Source organism: Ambystoma mexicanum, chromosome 7q, assembly GCF_040938575.1.
Source record: "Ambystoma mexicanum isolate Mex_15411 chromosome 7q, UKY_AmexF1_1, whole genome shotgun sequence".
Lineage (NCBI taxonomy): Eukaryota > Metazoa > Chordata > Amphibia > Caudata > Ambystomatidae > Ambystoma > Ambystoma mexicanum.
Window position 1 is genome coordinate 654653797 of NC_090941.1, and position 15982 is coordinate 654669778.

The following is a 15982-nucleotide window of genomic DNA, read 5'->3' on the forward strand; positions in this document are numbered from 1 at the left end:
AAGCCACATATATACTGAAAAGCGGTCAATAGTCTGGTTGGAATTCCGTGGGTCAGACCTTTCATACACCATGGTTAAAAACCTGACCCATACTCGGTGTGTTCTTCGTTCCACAAAACATATATCCTGGCACCACAATCCGAGTAATATTTTCATAACTAATGTAAGTCTCCAAATTATAAAAGTGGCTATATTTTCATAAGGGTTGTGATGTGAAAACACACTATTCATTTATTCATTTATTGAACATTTGTAAGGCGCCTATACACAAGTGTTTCAAGGCATCACAAGACAAAAAAGGGGAGGGGGCAGAGGAGAAACAACAATAAATGGTCCTACTATGCCTTGTGACATTTGGACCATGCAAGTGCGGTGACAATAAGTGCAGAGTGAGGGGGAAGGTCAGGGTGGAAGGGCTGGGATAAGGGAAGGAGGTGGGGAGAAGTGCAGGAAGGCTGGGGCCCCAGGGGCTGGGCAAGTGCTGAGGGGAGCCCAGCATGGCAAGTGCCAGGGGAAGCAGGGGTAGAGGTTATCAAGTGCGTGGACGGGATGGACCAGATTCAGGCTAGTCAGGGAAGAGGGCCCAAGGAAGGGCAAGTGCTGCTAAGGGGTGGCGGGGTAGACTGGGGAGGAGGCCTGGCCCCTGTAAGGCACATAAGTGAGCATGCACCCGTCGCAGCGGCAGGGGGACAATTAGCAGGGGAGGGGGAGAGAGAAGGAGGAGGAGAAAAGGAAAGTCTTGAGAAGTTTCTGGAATTTAAGGCGGTCCGGCTCTAGTCAGAGAGGCAGGAAGTACGTTCCAGAGGGAGGCTCCTGCCGAAGAAACAGATCTGCCCCCACTCTCTGCTTGGAGAAACGTCTGACCTGCAGAGAGTTGGAGCCAGAGGACCGAAGAACTTTGGCAGGGAGGTATTTATGGAGAAAAAGTTGGATGTGACTAGTGCACTGTTTGTGCATAGCAGTATGTCATGACATGCTAACTGTTTCAGGCACACTTATCTCCAACCCCAGGACAGACAGGAAACAGAAGAAAATACCCTGAGGAATCTATTGAGGGCTAGCGGAACTTAGTCCCCATGGTTCGCTGGCCATGAAACGTTGCAGAGAAATCAGATTCTGTTTTGCCTTTTTTGCATGACGGTACTCAAACATTGAAATTTACATTTGCTGTTCACATGTCCACGTACAAGAGTAATACTGAGTGGAATGTAGAACCAGGGGAATTTCCCTACGCCGCTTCCCGAGCAAAGAGGTTCCATTCACGTGCAAGTCTACTCTCAGTTCTGGTATCCACACATGCTTAGAAAAGATAAGAAAGACATTGCACTCATTGGACTTTTCCTTTTACAAACTCCCATAGAAAAGCTTGTTTGGCTGTCCCTTATTTGTGAAATCAACATTAAGGAACCACAGGAGAAATGTATTACTGTGTCTGTTTCAAATGTATGGATCCCAGACATGTATAGGTTGCAGTAGGATTCTGAAATCCAAGTGCATATAATAAATGCCAGCGTTTCTTTGCATAGTATGTAGTCTGCAGCTCACCACCGCTTAGTAGTTAAATATCCCGTAGAACTGGATGTAATCTGTAGTGAAAAGTAGCATATTCACATGCTTAAAATCTGCCCCTCTTAAAAAGTAAGCCTCTGCGAAATAATTTGGTGCAAACCAAGATGCCGGAATATTGTGTATTTTTGAGGCATCAAGTAGTTCCAAACAATATCAGTGGTTCAGGCAAAGAGTTTCAGGTGATGTGTGGTTAGTATAACCTATGCTTTCATAGTTCAATTTTGGAATCAGTCTTTTTATGTAGAGGCAGACACAGGAGATTACTGAAGCAGTTGAGGAAATAGGCTTAAGATGAGGGGGGAGAAAATGAGAATGAGTTGAGTTAGAGGTAGAACATTAAAATAGGTTCGATTTGAGGGGCAAGTAGACAATTAAACTAGGGTTTAGCTGAATGACAAGTAGAAACTGAAATAGGCTTTAGTTGAGAGACAGTAAGGAAACAGACATGACAGGCCATCTTTGTGTCACTGCTGCTGGCACTACTATACTCCAATGGCCACATTGCATGACATTAAATCATGTGATATTCTTGTCAGTATGCAGAAAAGAACAGCACAGAATTGTTTGGAAGCAGGCAGGGGATTAGATTACATTTTGTAGCTGAAAATGGCTGTGCCATTTTCTTTAAGTGCCAGTACCAAATGCTTGTTGCAGAGAAAAAGTCCTGTGTTCCTGCTAGGAAGGAGGAGAATAAATTCAGTGCATGTTGCTGAGTGCATTGTCTTTTAGCGGCCAGATACATTCACGTTAGTAGTTGAAGGGAATACACATTATAATTCCTGGAACACAGGTGGAGATTATATTCAGTGTCTAACTGAGTGTTAGTTGCAGATAAAAAATGTCTTATGAGACTTGGTAGGTAGGATGAGATTAGATTCAATTACTTTAAGTGACTGCGTCAACTTTCAGTGGCCACACCAAATATTAGTACGAGGCAAGAGAGTACATTCAGTGTCAGTTACTAAGCATGTTGTCTGTTGGTGGTCATTTCAAATACTAAATTCCTGTTCCCAGGTACCTCGTGCATGAAACAAAGGTGAAAGCTTATTCCTTATTTTGTTATTAATCATTGTATTCTGTAATTATAAGGTGATTTAAGTGTTCAGCCGACACGTGTTTCGACCTCTTTGTGTCTTTATCAAGGCGTTTATGTCCATTAACCGAGTGGTTAGGTGGTTCCTAATAAATGGTTTGAGTGGATGTCTTCCACAGCTGCTCCTTTTGAGCTTAAGGGCCACAGGCCAGACCAATGCCCACCGGGGCCCAACTTTTCACAGCTCATGAGGCAGCAGTGGAAGACATCCACTCAAACTATTCATCGGGAAAGCAGCAGTTTGAAGGCGAGTCATGGTGCAGCCCCTATTGCGAGTCAGTGAGTGGCACTCCAGTGGTTCGAGTCAGGTCCTGGTAACGAGCAGTTGATTTGAGTCTAGTAGGTGAAGGGCTCAAAGAGTTGAGCTGGTTCGAGGTGCAGGCACTGGAGGGATACCTCTGTGGTGGAGAAAGTGGCTCAAAAGCAGTTTGACCAGTTCAATGTGGCAGGACAGGGAGCCATAGGTGATCTGGTCTTCCAGAAGCTGTGAGACTCAATCCAGGGTATACGACAGGATGAGTTCTTTCAGGGTCTGCTCTCCCAGCCATGGGAGATTCTGTTGCAGAGTGAAAGGTTCTGGTCCACAGCAAGAGTTACACCCAATGTGCCCTGGGAGTTGGTAGGGGCAGAGATTTCCTCTGCCTTGGACTGCTGCTTCTTCACCACAGTGGTTGATAGCTCTGGAAAGTAAATTCCCCCAAAAGAGGTCTAAATCATTCCTTCGTAGCTGTGTGTTCGAGAGTGAATCATCAAAAGGTGTGGGAGATGCCTACTTTTAAAGGCAAAAGTCCACAGCTGAGTGGACTAAAGCTAGCCTGATTTGGGAGATCGAGTCCCTTTTCTTAGAACAAGTGGTCAATGGGCTTTCTGTTACAGGAAGTGGTGGGGACAGATAGGAAAGATGGAAGCAGAGAGAAACAAGATGGTGGAAACCTTCCTCCAACTGTAAAGAGCTTCCTCTGTCTACTCTAACCCCACCCTCTTCCCTTCTCAATCAAGCCAAATGCCTTTGGATATGCAGCATCCTGATGTGAGGCTAAGCCTTATGGGAATAGGGGTGCCCTTTTATTCCTGTTTCCAGGTAAGCTAACTGGGGAGTGGGTGTCTACCTGGGGTGGGTGCCTCCTGCCCTCACAAAGAAACAAAGATGTAAATCCCCTAGGGTACCTTCCTAGCCAGCAGTGACAAGATCCAGCCTGTCTGGGGTAAATACAAATAATCCTTCCACAGCTGAGCTGGTCTCATTGGGTTAACACAGGCGTGATACAAAATTGCCTTGGCTTGTACTAATTATGAGAGAAACCCTTAACCAAAACTCAGGTATGGCTTATATTTAAAGATTTCTCTGCCACCTGGAGGGTAGACTCATAATTATAGGGTTTTGGTATAGGGTATCATATCTTTAATGTAGCCCCTGAACTTCAGAGACTTGGTTGTCACTGCAGCTGTCAAATGGGCACCTGTGACCCCTAACTCTGCTCTGTGCCACTATTTAAAGCAGGTGTGCAGACCAGAATACTGATGCATCAGGGTCCAGGTACATAATATGTTTTTGGCATGGTGCATATGAACGGGGAATCCAATTATAATATTACCCTTCTAGAAATGGAATTACCTGTATCATGTTATTAAGTTAATCAAACTGAAAATAGCCTAGAGTTCTACACCCTTGCCAAATGGTAATCCATCACTGGAAGAAAGGGCAAAGCTACCTTTCCACCTTTGTACAAGCTCTTTGAAAGACAGCTGTCAGATATGAAAGTGCACAACCTCAGCGTGCAGCAGCCACCGCACAGACTCTGCCACTGCCACCATCATCTTCATGGCCAAATCAGTGTTGCAGCATGTGTTCTTGTTACTGAAACTCATGTGTGAGTTATTCATAATACATGACAGATAATGACATCATCTCACCACCTGAACTCTGTGTAATAAAACTGTGTGCCAGGATATATCTGAGACTAAGTTGGGTACCACACATTTGCAGTGCCATATGATGTTACACCCAGTCAAGGACTGGCATGAACCCAGATTATCACCACTGCAGCACTCTCACTGCTAGTAGCCAGTCACCATGTCACCCTCAGAACAGTTAAGCCAGTACATTGTGTTGCTCTTGTAACAAAGCTTTAAGGTCTGATTGTAGAGAAGCGGAGTCCTGCTCCTACTATTTTACAACCACAGTAATGCATAGAGAGACACCTTCCAACACAACACACAACAGTCCCCCTAGAATTTTGTCAGTTCTTCCTGTGAAATGAGAGCTGCAAATATGAGCCTTTTAAAAATATTCTAGTATCTGCTAGGGATGTACAACAATTGTAACACATGACATGAGTTACAATTAACAGGTGCCGTAGAGCATTTTCATTTTCTATGAACGACATTTACTTCTTTTCTGTGCCTTTCCAAAATGGAAAATGTCTAAACAGCTTTTGAAATCAGACCATCACCCCAGGCCATCTATAGGGACAAGATGGAAAATCTGGAGAACTACCCAAGTAGAATGTTTACACACTAATGACTTCAGTGTTGGGTTGATGTGTTTACATCACCTGTCAAATACACAGTATTCTTTCTTTGATCTATGAAAGAAGAATGAATAATGCAATTGGCCTACTCCTAACTTGCAAGGGTTTTTATGCTGTGAATGAAACATGCAAATATATACTTTAAAAACAAGTGCAATTTAATTAATCAGGTTCCTTTCATCTGATTAATTTATGGCAGTGTTTCAGCAACTTGAGTTCACAGATCATAAGCATATGAACCAACACATGGTCTAATTATTTAATTCCAGTCTGAACTAGTTACTTTTGCTCAAATAAATCCTAATCTTCTAAATCAAGTGTGGCAAAGTCAACTGGCTGTGCCTGACCCTTAAGATGTGTGTGTGTGTGGCAACTCAGTTTACTCGGGCCCAGCACCCACTTCATGATGTCAGGTATGGGGTGCTATATGGTGGTCCCCTGCTTCAGTCCTCAGTGTTATGGGGGGGGGCAGAGCATCGCCACACAACATTAGGGCTGAGGTATTGGAGGACCCCTGGTCCTTCCACAACACCGTCAACTCAGGCACAGGACCACCATATTACAACTAATACCACTACTGGCCCTTTAATGGATTTGGCAGAAGATGCATCACTAACATAGGCCCTCATTTCATATATGCCATTAATGTGCCGGTGATTCTATGAAACCGTTGGCACAGTTTCTGGTAACCGGAGCCACAGAGTCACCAGCACATCATAACCCTTCAGGAGCGTGCAATCCGGCATGCCGGTAACGGTGTGACCGGCAAAACGGATACACCCTTACTGACCACTAAAGTCAGTGGCAACGTCATAAAAAATGCTGGATGAACCATTTCCTGCATGTATCTGATGGAAACACTGGCAACGGAAACACTGAGACTGGACACAATGTCACCCCAGGAACTGGAAGCTCGCTGGTGGCCATTCTGAAAAACCCAATCCACATAAAATCACCAACTTCCTGTTGCCATCCGGTCACTGTGATATCGGAATCCTGAAAGCAGTCATGAAATCTAGAGTTCCTGATGTGCGTCAGTGGAAGCCATGCTTCACGGAGCAGGAACTGACCGTGCTGCTGGAGACCGTGGATAATGCTGGGGAACTGTTGACCACAGGCGGAGTAGCCAACTCTGCAAAAATGCCATATGGGAAGAACTGGCACAGAAGGTGTCGGCCATGGATGTCTGCGATTTCACCGAATCCACTTCACCTGAAGGTGAAATCTTTGAAAAAAAATGATTTGACCCCCCGCAATCCCCTCATTCCCATGCCTTATACTATCCCTTTACCGCATCCCATCTATGTTTTAAAATGTACCTACTTACCTTACCAATTCGGAAAAAAACGACATTAGAAGATTTCTGATTAGGTGAATTTGGATTTGGTGAAATGTACGGTACTGGTCGGCCATGGGCCCCATCCCACACGCCCTAAGAGACTGCCACAAGTGGTGGCATGACCTCCACCTGAGGGTCCGCAACCTGCTTTCGGCCCATAGGAATGTATGGCCACTGAAGTTATCATCTCCAACCTTTACAGAAGTACCAGTTAAAAGAGCACACAAATTCAACGTCAGCATAACATTTTCAGGAGCAGCCGTGGTACATCTCAAGACGTTCCTACCACCCAGAAAAGGTCTTGCAGCTGGAGCAACATCTTGGTGTCTGTGTGTATGGTGGTTAAATGAATGGATGTGCATCCACAGTCATATGAGTCTACTGAAAAGATATCTTGGAATTACAGGAAGACCTGTTTCAGCTTCTGTCTTTGCTCCTCAGCAAATACTGGTTACCTCTCAAGTCTGTGGAGTCACTCTCAGAGATTATTAAGAACTTAGAATCCTGTGGGATAAAGTGTCTGATCCACAGTACCTTAAAAAATCCAGTACTGCGGATACTCAAACCAAAAGGGCAATGGAGACTATGTGCAGACCTGAGGGAGTTGAACAAACTGGTCCACATGTCAAGATGGCTGCAGTCAAGTGGGAGTGAGGTCCAGAACCATCTGAGGCAGTTAAACAACTGAAAAGAAGCCTTTCCCAGGCTCCTTGTTTGGCTTACCCCATAAAGAACAAGGAGTTCTCAATACTTGCCTAACAGCAGTGTTGTATGAAAAGCATGACTTTGTCCTCTGTGTAATTAAAGTTCAATGACTGCGAGAAGGCACTCCTGGCAATGATGATTATAATGAAAAATGACTGCCCATTCATAGATGTGAAGAACATGATTGTCGAAACTCCTCATCAACCCTTGCAGTATGTACAAAGTGACAGAATCCGGGCAGGGAACGTTAGTAATTCCAGAATTACTTCCTGGATTCTGTCTAGGCAAGGCATTCCTGTGGGGGTCAGATATGGCCAAAACAAGAAGAGTCCCCTAGCGCAAGGGTTGGCGGACTTGCATGATTGTGCTCAAGAAAACTGTCTTAAGGATGAAAGCCTAATGACCAGCAACAACATGGAGGCGTACTTAACTTCCTCACACAAAGTCTATGAAGAAGACACGTGTCAGGGGATACCCAAAATTTATGTGGATCGGTGCTCCTACCATGTTCATAACAATGGGGAAAAAGAATTACTGGCTGGCATTGGGAATGCCTGTGTAAATGATACCCCAGATTCCTCTGCTGGTTATAAAATAGGACCCCGAAGTAGTAAGGTTGCAGAGTTGATGGCCGTTCATCAAGCCATCCTCACTGTCTTCCACCACCAACTCAATGAGCTGGTCATAATCCCTGATTCTGATTGTATCAGGAATGGGTTCATGGAGCACCCGATTAACTAGATGAATTGAGGCATGCTTTTTGTGAACAATAAACTCCTAAAGCATGCCAAACTAATCCAGTGAATTGATGATCTGGTGACCTCCAATGAGATGACCATCTATTGGAAGAAGATACACGGTCATTCCAAGATAGAAGGACCAGATAAGACTGGGAATGGCCTGGCTGACCAGCTGGCTAAAACCAGAGCTCTGCAGGGGGATTTCATAGAAACAACATCTTTGCTGGGGGAAATCCAAATTGCTGCTGTCAACAGGTCACAAACCGTGTAAATAGTGAACTCTCGACTACCCAGGGAAGTAAAGATTCAGATTTCATAAATGTACAGAAAAAGGACCCGATCATTGGGAAATTGTATCGACACATTGGAGATCCTATGAGTTTTCCTGTAAAAAAGTCAGATTGTACCGGCAAAGAGGATCTCCGGGTGTTAATTAAGTTTTCCAATATGTTGCGGATCCAAGACGATTTGCTGGTAAGGGGAGCCCTATCTGGCTGTGACCAGTGGGTGGTACCTACATTATTCCGAAGCCAAATATTGAACCACGCCCATGACACAGCCACTGCCGGTCATAGGGGGTGTCACATGACATTAAAAAATCTTGGGCAAAGTTGCCTACTGGCCACACATGGGCCAGGACCTCAACACTTACCTAAAGGGTTGTCTTGTGTGTGCTCAATTTCAACCAAGTTCTCTCACACATGAGCTCCCCTAAAAAAAACAAGGCAATGCCACTGCCATTGTCAGATTTGCAAGTCAATTTTATTGGGCCAGTGATTCGCTCCTCTAGAGTAAACAAGTGCATGTTGACTGTGACATGCTTGTTCACAAAGTGGGTAGAGTGGCTTCCAGCCCTGAATTGTAAGGTGAACACAGCTGCTGCACTAAGGATCAACCACATTTTATCTCATTTCAACCTCCCGCAAAGGATTAAGTCGGACCCAGGAAGCCATTTTACCAGTAATGTGATGGTGAAGATGTGGGAGATTCTAGGGGTAAGAAGAAAACTCCACATAGCCTACTGCCATGCCTCAAGGGGGGTAGAGAAATACAACAAGACAATTGTGAGTATTTTAAAGAAGTTTGTGGCAGACTCTGGACCCAGTTAGGACATCTGATTATCGCTTACCGCTTGTCCTGATGGCTATTAGGTCTACACCATCTTCTGCAACAAAGATCTCCATTTGAGTTCATGAACACACAAAAAATTATGTTACCTCAGCATCTGCTCTACAATACTCAGGAGCAGGCACTGATAAATGGGTCCACTACTCATGAGTACATTGAAAATGTAAGGAAGCACCTCCAGCATGCTTTTAGTTATGCTCAGCGCAATTTGAAAAGTCGGCTGAAGGAATGAAGTTCGTTTATGCTCAAAAGACCACCAAGAAAGAATATGAAGTAGGTGACAAGGTTTACCTGTACAATTTTCAAAGGAATCAGGACAAGGAGCGGAAATGTCTTCCATCTTGGTGTGGTGCCTTTGAAATTGTAGATAAAATATCACCTGTTGCCTACAAGATCCAAATGCCAAAAGGAGAAAATACAGAAGAAAAAAGGGTCCATATCAATCAGTTAAAAAGCCGTCATCCCAGACACACTTTATGATTGATTGAGAAGTCAAATGAAAGTCGAGCAGAGGAACCATCCCAGGAGTGAAAACCCCAGATGGAGAATTATAACAGGTGAGTATTTTAATTAATATTCTTTAGAAATGTATAAAAAAAGAAAAAAAGAAAAAGGTGCAAAATTGATGTTCTCAAATATTGTGTATAGTTTTATGCAATGTTGTCCTTTTCTGAATGGAAGTCTTAAAATGGATGTCTATTTCTATGTTCATATTTTCTCTTCAATGCAATGTCCATCTTCCAGGGAGATGTGGTGTGCAAAAAGTACTGAACCTCTATTTCATTCTATTGTTAGATAACTAACTTCCTTAAATTCCACCCTGGAGGTAAGAGGGGAATCCGGGAAAAACTCTAGGGACTGGGGAAAGAAGAAAGAATGGGGTTGCTGTGCCATACCCCCAACCCAAAGATGTAAGGGGAGGCTGGAGTACCCACTCCAAAGAGAAGGAAGAAACGGGGTGCCATACTACACCCCACAACCCAGAGACAGAAGGGGAGGTTGGAGTGCCCACTCCCTAATGAAGGAAATTCAGCCGGACGTGTTCCAACAAAAGAAAAACTATGAGAAAAAGAAAAGGGGACTTTGGATGAAACACAACTCTGCCCTGCTTTTCCCGACCAAAGAATCATGGAAGAACAGGGCCGGGGGACATGTGGGGTGTAATCACAGGCATTCAGAAACCAGCCTGCTGACATATTGTGCCTATTTAGGCAGACTATGCGGTGTCTTTCTGCTAGGGAAATCCAGAGAAGGCTAAAACAAAAATGGAATTCGAGTGCAGATTGCAAAAGCACAGCACATTGCGGGCTCAGAAATAAATGCAGCAATTCTTTTAACTGAAACTGTCACCTATCAAAAGGGGATGCACTGTGACAATTCAGACACACTTCTCAGCAGAAAGATTAGAGCTGATAATGAACAGTGTACTTTATTAAGCACTGAAAGAAACAGCCATGTACTTTTAGCTGTCATCTTTAAAAAGAAAAATAATGCTGTGTGAAAAGAAATAAGTAATCCATCGATGCAAAAGAAAAATTAACCCAGATCAGAAAAACAAACAGTATGTCAAAGAATAAAGGCTGATGTTAGAAATTGCAATATGAGAGTTCCTCTCAGCCAAGGACAAATGGTGGGGCTCTGGGAAAACTTCACAAAGGACTCCGTCCACTGAAAGCCTGGTTTGTGCATCCCAACTGTTTACAACTGCAATAAAGTGTGGCCATTAAGAGTGTTGAAAACCAAGTGTCCACTAGACCTACTGTCTCTGAAAGCCCAGCTCTGGGCAGGACAAATGGCAATAGCTGGTGCATGACAGGAATGTGAGGAGGGGGATATCTGTGTTGCCAAGGTCCCAGGTTTTAAAACCCTTAACTACTATCTTCAAACAATAAAGTGGATAATAAAAAAAAGAAAAAGAAAACCTGGTCATAGGCTGGCCGAGGGAGACGAATGGCTTGCAGGAAACAGAGTTTCTATTTGCATTGACCTGAAGAGTTACTATTAATTTAAAAGGACTATTATAGCATAGACCTTTTTCCCAGCAACCACAAGTCGCACTGGGTTGATTTATGCGTCATTGTTTAGGTATTTTCCAGGCGATGTTGAAATAAAACTAATCCACCTGTGACTCAGGGAATTGTAAAGGTTTTCCTGGCTGTTATGACCATCTCTCGGATTTATGAGTTGGCAAACTGGTGCGGGATAAAATCAGGTTTGGGGGAATAAATTGCATGTTCCTAATGATTATGCTTTTTGTAAAAATGGCGTAAAATTGCCAAACGGTTGTGCAATATGGTGAATACCCGGCTGTTCTATTAAATTCCAATTCCCCATGATTAGCTGAAGCAGAATATATATGTATTATGGCAGTTACTAGTACAATTATGAAGTTTTGTCACACATTTTTGCCAAAATTTTGACATGAAAACAAATGAGGATTTCAAATGAGAGTTGCAATATGTGTGCTCCAGGCTTCTTCACCAATCTTTAGAGAGTGGCTGGATTTGGGAGAAGAGAGATGAGAAGCTGTCCAATCCTATTTGCGAGAACTCTTGCAGGTTACTGCCCAAGACAGTAAACTTGATGATGTCATCACTAGAATATAAAGTGGATGCACTATGAGGAGGGAAGAGAGCTGCTGAAATGTACCATTTGACAGCCACAAGGAAACACCAAAAGGAGATTTCTGCTGAGTTTATCTGGGTGGAGCGGTCTATTGCAGGTGAGATGTAAAAAAAGCTGAATGGGCCCTTTGGTGAATAGTGGGGGACCATCCTTCAGAGTGGAGGGACCAGACCCCTGCCCTGTCCTCCAAGAGGGTCCTGAAATGCAGCTGGTTTGACTGGACTTCAAACAGAGGCTTTCAATGGGAGTACAATTGAGCCAATTGAAACCAAAGGTGGGGGAATCTGCTTGCCTTGAACCATATCCCTTTATAGTGGGCGCAGGGCAGAACTGTGTAGGTCCTTAGTATATTTAACAACAAAAACCTATTAATTTAATTAATTCCTCTTGGTGGAACACCATGGGGTGATTTTTGTTAAAATGTGAACTTAACAAAGTTCATTACCAGTGTGCTCTGAAAACTATAGTCTGTAATTTAATTGGGGAGTCTTTCTGTTCAGCTTCCTGTTATGCTCACCTTGTCTCTGTGGGGGCGTGGGCGCTGCCTGGTGTGTGCTGGGGCTTCTTCACACTGTTTCACTGGTCTGACAGTGGTGGTGCAGGATTGTGGGTTCCACTCCTAAGGGAACAGGGAAAGGAGAGTTGGATGAATAATGATTCCCTTATATCTGCTCCCCCTTTCTTGTCCCGGGTGCTCACTCCCTCACCGGGGAACACGTTGGTGGCTCAACTGGCTTGATTTGGTGAGCTCTCCTTCCTGCTATTAACTGCAGGGGCATGTTGTTGCTGAGGTCCTAGTTACTTCACTGGGCCTTTATGGAGTTTAATGTCCCTTTTATGTTTCAATGTTCACCGTTGGGTGTGTCTGTTCCGTGAGGTCTGTTTCGTGCTGTCTCTTCCGTGTGTCTAAGTGTCCCTGATGTTCCTCGACCACTCCTTGATGAGCGTTGTCTGTTCTCTAATGTCCAATCTATTTGCACCATTTGTCTTCCTTTCGTTATTAATGTTCTTTTGTCTTTTTCCTTAGGTGAAGTCGTGGCTGGAGTAGCAGTGAATGGTGCGGCGCTGGAGCAGCAGCGAGTTGTGCTGAAGACAGAAGCCGCGATGAACTGAGCTGAACACTGGAGCCGCGGATGCAGGTGCGTGCAATTGCGCATGCGCGCGAGTGTAGTTCAAGCGCGGCACGCGTCTTTGAAGCTCAGAGTTCTAACCTTTCTCTTCTTTGTTTTCCTTTCAGCGGTGCGATGGAGATCGGAAGCTGATGGTCGTTGTGGTAGTCGGATCCAGGTAAGTTGCTGGTTTCTTATTCTCTCCCTTGCAGGATGCAGGCTGAGGTCGCGGTGAGAGTCACGTTGCTAAAAGCAAAGTAACGCGAAGCACGGTCCGATGCCTGGATGATGCTTATATAGCCACAATTGTATCCGCGCCTGCATCAGTCTGGTCACGCCTAGTCACACCTAGTGCACATGCTAATGGGCCCAGATACTGTTTCACAAGGCCAGCCACGCCTAGTGCATGTTCAAATGATGTTAACTCACACCAGACTCCCATATTTAACCTCCATTATGAGGCAGGCACCACAGGTGCCAGGATGTGGTCCACCAGGCTTTTATGAGCGCCCCATGAGAATGAAGGGAGGTGGTTCTGTGGGATCGTCCCAAGGTCCCCACCACACGGGGATGGCTGGGCACGTATGCCTCTGCGCAGACAACCGTGACACTTCTCCAACACAGGCCATTAAGTGGAGGGGGGTCTGAAATCCAAAATTCTCAAATCATCCCAATTTTTACCATCCAGCTCCCCCAACACAGGCCTTTAAGTGCAGGGGGGTCTGAATTCCAACATTCCTAAATCATCCCCATTTTTCTGTCCGACTTCCCCAACACAGACCAAAGTAGACTGGTCTAAAAAAACACTGCTAAATCACCCTGTGTTTATTTACTGCTCGCCCGTTAAGCGTGCAGGAAAGTCAAAATTGCTCTGCATTGCACACGTAATTGTTTTTGTTTATTGACCAGTTTGATTATTTCTTGAAGTGAAATCTGTAGAAAGTAAAGAATTGTGATTTGTGTTCTTCGGGACCCACCAGTGTGGTTTATTTATGTTGAGAGAAGTTTATTGTGTTGTGCCACAGATAAAGTGGTGTTTGACATTTTAGTATGATTTTCTTAAGATCTAATTCAAATAAATATAAATATATTCCCTGTACACCGGCCTGGTTCTTGGCTCATTGGTAGCTCAGGGGATGGATCCAAAGGGTATTAGATGAATTGGAGGTAGGACTGAATAAAAAACTGACATTAAACAGTTTGTTGGGAGACACCTAGATTGGTGAGGGAACAAACCCCCCTTGTTGAGGATGGCCTCTCAGTAAATCGTTACAGACCCACAAAGAATGTACCCATGTACACCATGCTTACGGTTTGCACATTGAAATGCACATTTTTTCCACACATACCAGTGACCTATGTGCACAGTCGGCGTCAAAGCTTTGCAAGTAAGCATCATGGATCACTGGGCTCAGGCGCAGCTGAAAATAATTTCCACGCTGCAGTTTGCCATTATCCCAGATTATATGTGTGCATTGCAGGCAACCCACCTAGAAATAATGACGGAATGCACTACTGAATTTAAGAGTCTGTGTTTTTGCAAGGCAGCCATGTCTACCTTGTAATCCGCACCTGGATAATTGTTCTTTAATCTTTTCATCCTACATGCGGTTTAGTCCCAATGTACAGCCTTGAAACAACAGCACCAGGACACACATGATTTGTGCAGGGTATTATGAAAAGCCTTTCTGGAGGAGCTCCCACCTTTTGGCCTCTGGTGCTGTGACAGTGACTGGCCTGCAGTTATCAGCCAAAAATTAATTACAAACTTTAAAGTGTTCCCTCATATTCCCTATTAGATCATTATTATTGGTGGAGTAGCATGTAAGAGCCGGGAAGCCAAGGAAGTGCTTTAACCCATTTCATAAGGCATTTTTACAGCCATGTAGCTGGCACTTGCGTGATCCTATTAAAATAGGAAATACTGTGAGGTAAGCGCCAGTTCACCGATACAAAAGTCATAAAGACACAGTCCTTGCTTAAAACACTGTACATTGACTGTTTAATCAAGTAGGGTAGCGTTCAGTGAATCCTACCTTAAAGCTGGGCATGGTCTGAGACATACACAGGCCCGATTGGCCCTACAGTGACTACCAAGAGTATAGAATTTCCTGCTCAACTGATCCCTAAGTGTATCATGCCACACACACAGAGCACTGCCACTAAACTGATCCCTAAGTGTATCATGCCGCACCCACAGAGGAGTGCCACTCAACTGATCCCTAAGTGTATCATGCCACACACACAGAGCACTGCCACTAAACTGATCCCTAAGTGTATCATGCCGCACCCACATAGGAGTGCCACTCAACTGATCCCTAAGTGTATCATGCCACACACACAGAGCACTGCCACTAAACTGATCCCTAAGTGTATCATGCTGCACCCACATAGGAGTGCCACTCAACTGATCCCTAAGTGTATCATGCCACACACACAGAGCACTGCCACTAAACTGATCCCTAAGTGTATCATGCTGCACCCACATAGGAGTGCCACTCAACTGATCCCTAAGTGTATCATGCCACACACACAGAGCACTGCCACTAAACGGATCCCTAAGTGTATCATGCCGCACCCACAGAGGAGTGCCACTCAACAGATCCCTTAGAGGACTGCTAGCTCAACAGCGCATAAGTGACAGGTCGTGGCATGTAAGCACATGGGGCCTCATTACGACCCTGCCGGTCCAGAAAGAACGGTGGTGGTAAATCCGCTGCCACCGTTCTTTCCGGAACAGCTGATTAAGAGTCCTGCAGGCCGGAGGTGTCACTTCCGCCAGGTCTGACCTGGCAGGTTTAACACCACCCACCTGCAGGCGGACATGGAAACACCGGCACCATTACAGCATGGTGCCGGTGTTTCCACTTCCCTATCGGACTCCATGGGAATGGGGATTAACAGAATTCCGCCTCCAGAATTCCCGGAAATCAGGGAGGCGGAATGGTAATACGAGTCCGGCGGTAACCTGCCAGATTTTCCAGCACGGTTACCGCCGGACTCGTAATGAGGCCCATGATGTGGGAATGTTGCAGAGTGCGCGTGATCTGATGTGGCGTAACAGAGACAATGAACAAGGTCCTGAGAACAAGCTAGATTTTGATTTTGTGACCATTATCCAGGGGGAGGGGGAGCTCTTGGAA

At 44.8% G+C, this 15982-nt stretch overlaps 1 protein-coding gene across 1 annotated transcript in view; it reads right to left on the reverse strand.

The window, feature by feature from the left end:
• MTUS2 (microtubule associated scaffold protein 2) overlaps window positions 1-15982 on the reverse strand; it is a 1571269-nt gene that overhangs the window by 1484995 nt on the left and 70292 nt on the right. The window lies entirely within an intron of this gene.